Genomic DNA, 12,376 nt, shown 5'->3' on the forward strand with positions numbered 1-12,376 from the left:
GGCCTGCTGTCCCCCAGGGCCCCGTTTTCAGGACAGGTCTTGGCTTCAGATGTGGGAGTAACCGGCAGTGGAGAAGGGGAACGGCAGGATTCTCCCCGGCGGGAGCGGGGCGAGCCCCTGGGCTCAGCCTGCCCTCGAGGAGGGGGAGCTGCGGCCGCGACCCCCTCCCCGGGCCAGGGACGCGCAGAGCCAGCCCCGCGCTGCGGGACTGCGCAGCCCGCTTCCCGCCGCCGCTCCTCCGTGAGGGGCCCCGGGCCTGCCCCCCTCCTCCCCCCAGCGGGAACGTGGCTGAGCCGCTTCCCGGGATGCTCCCGGGCGTTTACCGGCGCCTCGCCGCCCCGCTCCCGGCCGGGCCCAGCCCGGGCCGCCGCCGCTCCGCCGTTGCTATGACAACGAGAAGAAGCGGGGTCGTAATCCCTGCGTCCCTTCCCGTGAGGTCACTCTCGTTTCCTCCAATCAGGGTTTTGTTTCTTTCTGTGCTGGCCAATGGGAATATATGCACCCGCCCGCCCCTCCTCGTAGGGGAAGCCACGCCGCAAGCGCTGGTGGTGATTGGCTGGCCGGGGCACAGCGCGCCATGGGTAGGGCAGGCGGCCAATGGCGAGGGGGCGGAAAGCGTTTGACAGCCGAGACCCCACGCGATTGGCCGGTGTCCCGGCTGAGGGGCGGGGCGCGGCGCCGCGGAGGAAGATGGCGGTCCGGCGGACGGGGTTTCTGAGGGGAGGTACGTGTCCTCCACCTCGGCACCGGCGGAGCTGGTAGGAGGGGAGCGGCTGTCCTGCGGGAGAGGCCTGTGCTCTGGTGGCTGCGCGGGCCCGTTCCGGCGGGGCCCGGCGGCGCGGGGGAGCTTGGTGCGTGCTTCCCGCAACGGGGCGGCTGCTCTCTGCGCCTCGGGGCGATGGGTGCCCCGCTTTCCAGTGCCTCTCCGCAGAGCCGGGACGCCGGCCCCGGAGGGAGCAACAGCCGCCTTAGCCTCGCCGGCGCGGGGAGCCGGGAGCGGGGGGGCCTGCAGCCGGACCGGCTGGAGGGGCTGCCATGGCACGGGGGTGCCTGGCTTCCTCCGCGCCTGGTACCAGAGCGGGCCGCGACCCGCACCGGCCCCCAGAGCCGTGCGGTGGGGCGGGGAGTTGCTGGCGGGCGGTGTCTGTTTCCAGGGCCGTGCCCCGTGGGCTCTGCGGAGCCCTTTACGCCCTGATGATTTCTGTCATCGTCCTTTTCTAACGGCGCCTCTGGGTGTGCGGTTTTCTCCTCTTTCAATGCGTCTGCCCGAGCAGCTCCTCTCGAGCTGACGTCCCCCAGACTCGCCTCCTCCAGCACGCAGCTGATACGGTGGGGAAGTCCTTGTCCAGACCCCGTGGATAAACCTGTCTTCATTTTTTGGACGTTATTTGGCCGTCACCCTTCTGTTCCTGCGTTCTGTATAACATGCTTTGTTGTGGAGCATGGGCAAATTCCTCACGGATACGCAAATTAATGAAGTGTATATATATGCGTACGTAGCAGAATTTACTTTAAATGCAAATTGCACAGTAATGGTCCATTAAGTTGATTTTAAACCTTTTTGCCTTTCAGGTTGTACACTGTCGCTTTGAAGCAGGGAAGCCACATGCTGCGGAAGCGGTCCTGGTTCCTTCTGTCCCTGCACAGCGGACATCAGCTGTGGTGAGCTCCGTGTCCCTGGCAGTGAAGTTTGGCACCATGTTTCACTTCTTTGTGACCTCAGCTCTTTCTGTTTTTCAAAACCATGGTTTTTCTTGAGAAGTTTAGTTCCATTTCAATCAACTGAAGTTTATTGGAAACTCTTTAAACCATCCTCCAGGCACGTTGGTTTTTGATTTGTTCCCGTTTCTTGTTTTACGATGGTTTATTGCTCAGCACTGAATTGTCAAAATGCCACCAGCGGGGCGTACAAGAGCAGTACTGTAACTTTCTATGGCTTCCATTTACAAAATAAACCTCTCTTGAAGCAGTGGATTCACAACATGGGCCAGGACATGGGAACGCCTTTCAAGCATCAGCGACTGTGTTCAAAGCATTTTGAGGACAGTTCTTTTGAAATTGACCCCTTAAAAATTAGAAAAAACAGATGTCTGTTGAAAGAAGCTGTTCCCAAAAAAATCATTTTGGGTGAAGACGGAAACTGGCTTGTTGGCACACCTCAGGGTTTCTGTGGTAGGATAAGTAATAAAACCCAAAACCGAATCTGGAATCCTGAGCACTTGAGGGTGCACTAAGATGTTTGCTATTGTATTTACTTGCCTTAAATTAAAGTAAGATTTACACATGAAGGACTTCAAGGAAGCAACAGTAGGTGAAACATGCTACCTGGCAGTAAAAAGTTGCCAGTGATGCAGCAGGTTTTGTTTTTCTCCCTGGTACTGCAGAGTGTGGAGGTGGCACTGGGAGGCTGGTAACTGGGGGGAAATGAAAGGCATCTTCGTGCTCTTTGGGCTTGAATTCTAATTTTGTGCCTAAATGTTAGGGAGAAAATCTGTGCTATTTGTTAGAAACGCAGCCCCACTTTGTGCTGTAAAATGGATTTGCTCCCTGCAGAGCTGCATTTGTACATGACAGCCCTCATGCTTGGAAAAATTATGTTTAGAGTCACTGAGATGATTTGTTGGTGGCGGAGTTTCCATAGCGTGGGTGTTTGGGGCTAAGACAAAAGTTTAACTGCTCAACCTTCTCCCTGGTGTATTTGGTTTGGATTGCGATCCCATCTAGTGACACATTAATGAAATTTTTGGCAGCAGATTTGTACAATTGAGTTTATACCTGATGCAAGCTTATACATGATGGAAACTGCAAACATCTGAACCAGTGAGCTGGGCATTAGATTGAAAGGCAAATTAAAACATGTTCAAAGGCAAGCATGTAGAAATGTGGTACTCTGTAGATATAAAGTACAGATACAAAGTATGTACACAGAATGTATATATACATTGCAAAATAACCACAGTATTAATCTCTTTGTAGGGCTTAGTTTTTTGTTTGTGTTAACTTTTATTATTAGGGAAGAACTCTTACAGCCAGATCTGACAGACTGTGGCACTGCCTCAGGGCTTATTTAAAATACACTCTGGAGTATTTTCTGTTTTTCAGTGAAAGGAAGAGCCAAATTCCTTGATGGGGCTAGGTATTGATGTGACCACAGATTTTTTTTTTTTACGACTAATTTTTGCCACAGTCATTATAGAATCATAATTTCAGTTGAGTCACATTATTAAGTAATTTTACTCATTCTGAGTTGCATGCAGAAATAACAGCAGAGGATTTGTGTATAAAGCCCTCAGTTGGTGTGCTGGTTGTACGTAAGGTTGGCTGGTGAGCGCTTGTTTAATACTGTGTGACGAAGAGGGCTTTCAAGGATGTACAGCTTGCTAATGGTGTCAACTATTGAACACCTTGTTTTAGGTGCCCGGGACATTTAATAATGGTGCAGTGTGTGAGGGGAAGGACTTGGAAGATTGGCAGAAACAACTTTACAAGAAGGTGATAAAGGAGAATTATGAATCTTTAACCACGCTGGGTAAAGGTTAGTTTTTCCTTTCTCGCTGAAGGCTCACAGATCTATGCAGTTTCTGGCCTGGCTCTTGTCTAACAGTCACTCCTCAAATCCCTTGATTCCTCCTGAATTAATATTTAGATGCTTCGGAATCTTTGTGAGATGATAAGCTCCACAGTCTTTTCTTTAAAGATTGAAGGACAGTGGCTTTTCTAATGCCTCCGCAACTGCTGCCTCCCTGCGCTCTGTTGTTGTCAGGTACTCAGTCTGTGTGTGTAGGTGATACCTTGTCTGCGTGATACGGGTAGAACAGTGGCGAGTGGAAGGCTCTGCTGCTGGTGATGCACGTGTTGACTAAAACAAGGAACAAAGGAGAGTGGAAGAGGTTAAGAGACATGAGGTCAGGAGCAGCAGTGGCATGTGGTATCCTGAGTCCTGTGGACTTGTTATAGTTGTTAGTATTTTCATCAGCCCCAAATCCCGATGTATGTTTGTTCTTGTGATTTGCTGAAGAGTGTTGAACTACTTTTGCTGCAGAAATAGTTAGATAACATGAATGATGACCGAGAAAATGAAGAAGTCTTACTGGTTAGTTTTAAGTGCTCAACTATACATTTGTTTGAAGTAGTTGTTTTTTAATTTGAAGATGTGAGCCCTCACTGGCTCCTCAGCATTCAGGTAATTCCCTGGATTAACAGAAGAAGAACTTGCTGTATTTAGGAGCTAGAAGTGCCTTTACTTGTCCTTTAGACTGCAGGAACACAAGTGCTGTGAACCCCTAGAGCCTGAGTTGTCACATACTCTAGTTTGCACTTGGTGCCACACTTCGGTTCCATTTAAGAAACACTGATTTAGCCTTACCTCATTCTGTTACTACTTTGCACTTGCAAATTTGAAATTACATAAAGTAATGAGACAATGTGATTCCACTTTCTTTTTTATTCTTTACATACCTTCTATTTTTTATAGCAGAAAAGCTAGAGTCTGCAGACAGCTGCTCTAAAGCTCTGATCTGTTAAAAAAGTATGTGCTGTGTGTTGCATGGGGAGGGATTAGTTGGGGGAAAATAAGTTCATGTATCAGAAAGACAGTTAGGACTGAATTTGGCACCAAACAGCTGAATTAGGTTTTAAGGGTGCAATCAGTTCAAGACTTTCCACTTTTGAACATCTAACTTTCAAAAATATTCCAGAAATTATATTCAAAAGTTGAAAAATTGGAAGACAAATGCTGCTCGCCTGCTTCCCAGCCACCCTCTGCAGATGCCAGAGCAACTGCATTTGCTGTTACGCTCTTGCTGGGTCTTTCCCTGGAGGACAAGGGAGATGTGCTTTTAGACAGTGGGTTGTGCAGGGATTTGCTAGAAAACAGCATCACTAAGTCTTTTCTTACAGTTTTAGGAACAACTGGAAAAATACTGCCTTTTGCTTTCTCAAAGAACAATATTTTTGATGTAAATTAACAAAAATGACTCATGTTACAGAAGAAAGGCACAAGTAAACTACAGGGCTCAGAAGCTTAGAGTGAAGAGGCTGACAAGCTGTCCTCAGGACGGGTCTTTGTGCAACGTATCCTTTGTCTGCATCAATACAATTAAAGTAGCTTAGGAAATGTCTTTGTAATAACAGGGGGGAAAAAAAAAAATCAGAGGACAATAATAACTGTCATCTCCGTGTTCTGTTCCTTGTGCAGACTATGCTGTTCCCAAAAGCAATATCCAGGTGAGAGGAACACTGCCTGTCAAGCATCAGCAGGATTTTGAGGAAAGGCAGATTACCACAAGTCTTGGTGCAGGTGCGTGGTGGCCTGAGACTTGTCAGAAATCAAACTGGTGACACATTCAAACTGCACAAGCTTGTAGGATTAGAGGGAGGGGGGATTCTAGTGCATCCCTGCTTTTTTACCCAAGACTTGTTTTCTTTGTACGGATGTGGTCATGGTGAATCAGGAATTGTTGTTCTTTGGAGATTTATGTTCTATCACATCAGTTAAAGGGAATGTTTGGAATCTTTTTGTTCCAGGCTGCGGCAGTCCTGTGATCAGATCCGAGTTGCAGAGTCACGCGAAGAGTGCAGAAAATGCAGAACTGCAGGGATCATTCTCAGGAGGAACCTGAAACCAGAGTTGCCAAATTTTGGACAAGGGGGTAACAGGCAAGAGTCATCATAATTCAGCAACAGGTCAGGCAAATCCAATGGGAAGCAGAAGAGGCAACAGCTCTCTTGAGGAAGAACCTAATGAATTCAAAGAGATCCTCTTTTATCAGCAGACCTATGCAGGAGAGAGACTGTATCTGTGTACAGAATGTCAGAAATTTTTAATTTTTTTTTTAATTTTTAAATTGAAGATTGGACTTCTAAAATACAAACAAATTCACACTAAACATCATCGGGTATCATCTTATATATGCGCAGACTGCGGTAAAAACTTTGGTCACCACACAGTCTTGATTCGCCACCAGAGAACTCACACAGGGAGAGCGGCCTTACAAGTGTACAGAATGTGAAAAAAAGTTTTATGGAAAAACCGAGACTCACTAATCACTTGCAAACTCATAACATATACATGTAATCAGTGTGCCAGAAGCTTTCCTGGGGTAGATTTTTTTTTTTTTTCCATTTGGTTATCAAAAAATCCCTCCATCCAGAGATGATGGTTGATAGTCATATATTGATTGTAGGGGAAGCTTTAGGATAAGGGTTTTACTAAACTGAATCAAGTTCAAGCATAAAAGCTTGTTGGTGCCAGGCTAATGGTCATCGATTGGGACCTGATTTTAATTAGCAGCTAGATGATTATTAATATCTGGGAGGAGGAGTTGTGTCGAGCAGTGTTGATGGTACCAAAAACACTGTTAAAAAAAAGTCTTCTGGTGCACCAAACAGCATGTGCTGGAGAATGTATTAATGCAGGAAAATGCTCAAAGCTTTTTGAGTATGGGAAGACTGAGAAAATGTTGCCATCGGAACAGGATGGTCCACAGAGCTGTAAGCAGGAAATGGCGCTTTTAAAAGCTTAGGTTAAGGTGAGTGGTTGGGTTTGAGTTAAAAACAGTAACAACAAAAAAATTAGTTCAGCAGTTTCAGTCATAGGACAGCAGCAGTGGCAGTGAAAGCACTGTCATGTGGAAATAACGACCAGAATCAGTTGCTTCAAACATCTGTTTACTGGGGGCAAGATGCCAATTTAATTTCTGAGATTCTGGAAAAGAGCATGGATATATTCTTAATGTAAGGGCAAAGTACAGGTAACATCGCTCTGTAAACTGAAAAGAAAGCAGTGGCTTCGGCTATGGGGATGAGTTCAGCAGGCAGGAGGGGGTCCTGCGGAGACAGTGTTTGTCAGTCACATATTCTCTACGCAGGCTGGGGATATTTAGCATTTTTGCTTATTCCAGTTGAATGCAAAGAGTCAAAAAGTTGTGTTGCCTCCAGTTCAAGCACTTGCTTCGCAGTGAACCCGTGAGTGATGTCCTCAGCTTCCCATGAGGAGCAGTAGAGCAAGAGACAGCTGGTGCTGTGATGCAATTCACTAAGTTCTGAAGGGGACTGGGGGGATACACTTGGGACCAAAGGATCCCTGCCCATCCCAAGTACAGGAGTAATGTCCAGAAAGTTTTTACCACTGGCTTCTCATTATTTCCTTCTTATAATTGCCCTGGGACAGCTTTTCTTTTATTCTTCATAGAATCCCCGATTGGTGTGGTTTGGAAGGGCCCTTAAAGACCGCCCAGTCCCACCCCTGCCACGCGCAGGGCCCCCTTCCCCCAGCCCCGGTGGCTCCCAGCCCCGTCCAGCCTGGCCTTGGGCACTGCCAGGGCTGGGGCACCCACAGCTGCTCTGGGCAGCCCGTGCCGGCGCCTCGCCGCCCTCACAGGGAAGGATTTCTCCCTCAGCTCTGATCTCCATCTGCCCTCTCTCAGCGCAAAGCCGTTCCCCCTTGTCCTGGCGCTGCAGGCCCTTGGGAAAAGCCCCTCCCCAGCTTCCTCGCCGGCCCCTTTGGGTGCTGGAAGGTGCTCCAGGGTCTCCAGGAGCCTTCCCTTCTCCAGGCTCAACAGCCCCAGCGCTCCCAGCCCGGCTGCGCAGCAGAGGGGCTCCAGCCCTCTGGCCATCTCCGTGGCCTCCTCTGGCCCCGCTCCAACAGGTCCGTGCCCTCCTTATGCTGGGGGCCCCGGAGCTGGAGGCGGCGCTGCAGGGGGGTCTCAGCAGAGCGGGGCAGAGGGGCAGAGCCCCCTCCCTCGCCCCGCCGGCCACGCTGCTGGGGATGCAGCCCAGGGCACGGGGGGGTTTTCTGGGCTGCGAGCGCACGTGGCCGGGTCACATCCAGCTTCTCGCCCACCAGCATCCCCAGTCCCTCTCCTCAGGGCTGCTCCCAACCCATTCTCTGCCCAGCCTGAATTGAACTTTATAAGGTTTGCAGGGGCCCACCTCTCCAGCCTGCCCAGGTCCCTCTGGGTGGCATCCCTTCCCTCCAGCATGTCAGCTGCACCACACATCCTGCTGCTGTTGGCAAACTTGCTGAGGGCGGCTTGGTCCCAGCGTCTGTGTCGCCAACAGAGTTGTTAAACAGTGCTGGTCCCAGTACGAACCCCTGAGGAATGCCACTTGTCACTGGTCTCCACCCAGACATTGAGCCATTGACCACAGCTCTTTGAGTGCGATCATCAGCCAATTCCTTACCCACCAAGTGCTCCGTCTCTCAGATCCATGTCTCTCCAGAGACAAGGATGTCGTGTGGGACAGTGTCAAATGCTTTGCACAAGTCCAGGCAGGTGACGTCAGTCGCTCTTCCCTCCTCCACCAACACTGTAACCCCACTGTAGAAGGCCACCGAATTTGCCAGGCACAGCTTGCCCTGAGTGACACCGTGCCGGCTGTCACCCGTCACCTTGGTTTCTATGTGCCTTAGCATAGTTTCTCCCATGCAGCTTAAAGCCTTAGTGGTCCCAAGTGCGCTGTGTGCTCCTGAGGGAAGGCCCTTTGGAGCGAGGAGATTCTTTGTAGAAAAATCCTGTAAAACTCTGTCCTCCCAAGCCTCGTTCCTTTGCACAGCAGCAGCACGGCCGGGCTGGTGGGGCTGGGGGCAGTCACATGCCAGCAGCTGTAGGTTCAGGAGTGGCTGAAAGTGAGTCTGGGGTGAAAGGCCTCATGCAGGAGGCTCTGCCTCCTTCCTCACTTGCAAGCACAGGAGCATCCAACCAGCCAGACAGTTACTTAAATCTGATGCAGCGTGGTCCCCCTTGTCACTGCACTTAAATAACCGTCGCAGTGGATATACTGCTTAAATTGAAAAAACCCCACAAGAGCAGCAGCATAAGGTAAGCTTCGGAAAGCGCAGGGAGCTAAAACCGATTCCAGCCCAAAGCTCAGCCTAAGGGAGAGCAGGACAAACCTGCCTGAGATGGGGTGAAACCCGGGGAATCCTGCAGTGCGGCATCGGCCAGGTGCCCGGGCAGCTGTGGAGGGAACCAGGCAGCAAGGCTGTGGAAACTTGCCGTTCCTTGCCCGAGCCTTGTCCCAGGAGAGCACATCGGAATCATGAAATTCTCCTGATTCCTCTCTGAGAAATTGTCTTGTTTCTCCTGCAGCAGGGAGAGTAAGAGCTTTTCGCAGACCATGTCATTTAGTAAGGAACTTAAGCTGAGACTCCAGGCACTTTCCATGAGAGGTAATGTTCATGCATTGGGAAATACAAGTGGCTGCATAAATTGCGGGTCATGCAGTCAGGGGACAAAAACCTGGATCTTTAGCAAGACAGGTTTTCTTTCAAGAGTGTTTCCAATGCATTTGTTTATTTATTGATGTTTGAAAAGCTTTACGTCATGTTTAATCTGCAAATGTAAAGCTCGCCCTGCCATGTACCACCTTGTCAGGAGCAGTGGGGTCAGAAACATGTCTGAGAATAAAACATTTTTAATTTTAAGAGCCCCTACGTTCTCTAAACAGTAGCGGCAAGGTCAGGCTGTAGCATGTGGGGCTTTCCTGCCCCTTCTGGTTTAGTTGCCCTTTATGGGTTGCTGTCTGAAGTGTCCTCTCCCATTGTGTTCTCCTCGCTTTGCAAACTGAGAGCTCTGGCATTTCCTGATTAATGTTGATAAAAGATTATTTCTTTTTAAGTTTCTCTGCGCCTGTCCCTCTCGCCCCTTGCCCCTTCAGATGAAGGGTCTCACCACGTGTGTTCGGTCAGTGCCTCGTGGGCTGTGGCCACTGTCATGATGCAAATAAACACAAAACTACAGAAACTTGAGGTCTTGTACCAGCGCTTTCTGGGAAGAGGTGGTCTTCACTTCTCGATGTGGCTTTTTTAGTAAAAGCAACTGGAAAAAGAGCCCCTTTCCCAGAAAGCTCCATCTGCTTTTGTGGGAGTTAGACCTTATCATGTTTGTTGTGCATAATTTCTATTCTATCCTCACCCCATCCCGAGTGGATCTGGGCTGTGCCCATGTGTTACACACCCCAGGCGCTTCCTGTTGTCCCAGTTTAGAGGTAGAACTGGAGATGGTTTCAGAGGGAGACGTCAAGTGAAACAGGCAAGCAGCAGGTTTAAAGACACGGGGAGGCAGCGGTTCTTCACGCAATGCTTCCTCACGCTGGTGGCACCCGCGCAGCAAGGTGCTGCAGGTGCAGGGTCCTGAATCAGCCGGATAAATTCCCAGAAGGAAAAGAAAATGATAGAAACTTTTAAAATACAGAGATGCCACTTCTGGCTGAGGATGTCCCCGAGCTGCAGAGTGATGGAGGGACTTCAGCACCCTCGGAAGGGTCTTACACCCTCCTTAGGCGATGCCTTAGCTGCTCCTGGGGCAGGTCCGAGCTCAGCTGGATCTTGGATCCGACCTGCTGCTCTTGTGGAGTTGTGTCCTCGAGGGACCTTTCAGGAGGGGCGCTGGGGTGAGGACACGGGGGGCAGCAGTGTGGGGGGCTGTGTGGGTGCAGCATCCCCCTTGAGGGAGCCCTGGGTGCATGGCCACAAGCGGGCAGCTCCTGAGGCATCAGCCCCCAAATGGGCAAAACCCACCCAGCCCTGGAGATGCTCAGGATGCTCCGGCATGGGACATGGTTTCACAGCCTGGGGGTCCTGCACAGCCCACAGCCCCCCCAGAGCCCCAGCAGGAGAGCGGACGTCCTCCCGGGCCGGGGGGCAGCTCCGTCCATTCCTCTGTCTTAGCCTGCTGGATCCCATGGGATGCTCCTGAGGGGGTAAAGCCACTGCATTGGATCATGCTTTTAATTCCCCACTGCCACAAAGAGTAGGGTCTTTCGCAAATGCTGTCCTGGCGGATCAAACTTCCCCCAGGAGGACTTGACGTTCCCAGGGAAATATTGCCTGGGTGGGAAAACACATTTGAAAATCTGAGGGATAAACCCAGGAAACCCTGCCTGAGCTGACACCCGCTGAATCCATGGCTGGGAAAAAGAAATGCCCAGGTCCCAGCAGGGATTTTATGTTTCTTCCCAGTGTCCCCAGCATGGGAACTCCTGGTCCACTCCAGCAGCGGCCGAGCACCAGCTCAACGCCAGCTCCAGGATTCTCCATCCCGGGTGAGCCATCGTGGGCAGCACCGCCCGCTGCTGCCTGGCTCTTAATTTCACAGGGCACAGGAGCAGCCATAACCCCAAATCTCACCATAGCCCTGCCCACGGAGAGGTCCTGGGGAGGGGTGGCTGACATGAGGGGCTCGCTGCTGGGTCTGTGGCCTTGCCTGGCGGGTGTCCATAAACATGGCAGAGGAATCGTGGAGGAGACGTGAGGGAAACCCCGGTGCAGTGGGATGTGTGTGGCCATTTGTGTTGTTTGCAGAACCACCGGGGACAAACCCGCCAGGCACCGGGGGGATGCCAGCAGCCCCCAGGGAGCAGCAGCAGTGACACAGAGGGTCCCTCCCTCCACTCCCCATCACAGATGGGCTCGGTTTCGTACCCTGGTCTCTGCGTGACACTGAAGCTGAGCAGCCTGGAGCAGGTTTTATGGGGACGCAGGTTTGGGTGGGTTTGGTTTTATTCTGCTGCATACGGCCCACGGGCCTTGGCCTGGCAGCCGCTTGGTGACTGACACCGCTGCTGGCAACGGTGACCTCGTGGGTCCCTGTTGTCTCCCATACGTCGAGGTGTCAGTTTTGCATTCGTTCATCACTGGCTCCCGATGAGCCGTGAGCTGTGCCCTGGAGCTGTTCAGGAGGTGGCAGGGCAGCTGGTCCCCATCCCCAACTGGCAGGGACAGCCGTGCCCTTCGCCGGGAGCTGCCTCCTTCCCACCCAGAGCTGCTGGGTGTGAGGGGATGGTGGGCAGCCACAAAACCCAGTAAACTGCCATTATTTGCTGGTTTCCCAAAGGAACAGGGTCTCTGTGGCTGTGCTGTGTCTGCCTGCTGGTCCCCACCACCAAGCGCTGGCCCCTGGAGCCCTCCCGGTCCTGGCGGCTGTGCCAGAGGTGCTGCATGCTGAGGTCCCAGGGGGGTTTGCAGGTGGACCCTGGCACCAGGGTGGAGGGAGCAGCACCAGGCAGGTGCCTGAGTTGATTTTAATTTTTGTTTATTCTGCCAAAGACCATGGTTTCCCACCCCCTCCCCTTAATTGCACAGAGGGTACCAGCTGCCATGAAGCTGCTTTCAGAGGTTCCCCTTGGGGTCCCCATGGGCCACCACTTGCGGCCCAACAGCTCACACCTTGGACTGTGCTCCCAGGGGACCCCTGGGACCCTCCCTCCTGCCCAGGGCAGCAGTGGGTGCCCCCTGCCCCAGCTCGGGCTCAGGGCTGGGAGGGTGGCAGCTGCAGGGTGCTGGGCACTGGGCTGTGGGGGTTCCGGGGGGCCTCAGGTGCCCCGGCCTCGGGCCCGGTGCTGGAGGGGACGAGGGAGCAACCCCATCCCATCG

General features: G+C 51.8%; 1 long non-coding RNA gene across 5 annotated transcripts; it reads left to right on the forward strand.

Moving 5' to 3' along the window:
* Positions 1 to 653: 653 nt before the first annotated feature.
* LOC114016693 (uncharacterized) lies at positions 654 to 6,090 on the forward strand. Of its 5 annotated transcripts, XR_008731683.1 has the most exons (5): positions 804 to 1,492; positions 1,573 to 2,172; positions 3,415 to 3,535; positions 5,198 to 5,299; positions 5,527 to 6,090. It is a non-coding gene; the product is annotated as an uncharacterized LOC114016693 (long non-coding RNA). The 5 variants fall into 5 exon arrangements; XR_008731686.1 differs by lacking the exon at positions 804 to 1,492 and adding an exon at positions 654 to 724 and having other exon boundaries at positions 3,415 to 5,299; XR_008731684.1 differs by lacking the exon at positions 804 to 1,492 and adding an exon at positions 654 to 724 and having other exon boundaries at positions 1,573 to 1,662; positions 3,415 to 5,299.
* Positions 6,091 to 12,376: the final 6,286 nt, after the last annotated feature.

Source organism: Falco cherrug, chromosome 4 (assembly GCF_023634085.1).
Source record: "Falco cherrug isolate bFalChe1 chromosome 4, bFalChe1.pri, whole genome shotgun sequence".
NCBI lineage: Eukaryota > Metazoa > Chordata > Aves > Falconiformes > Falconidae > Falco > Falco cherrug.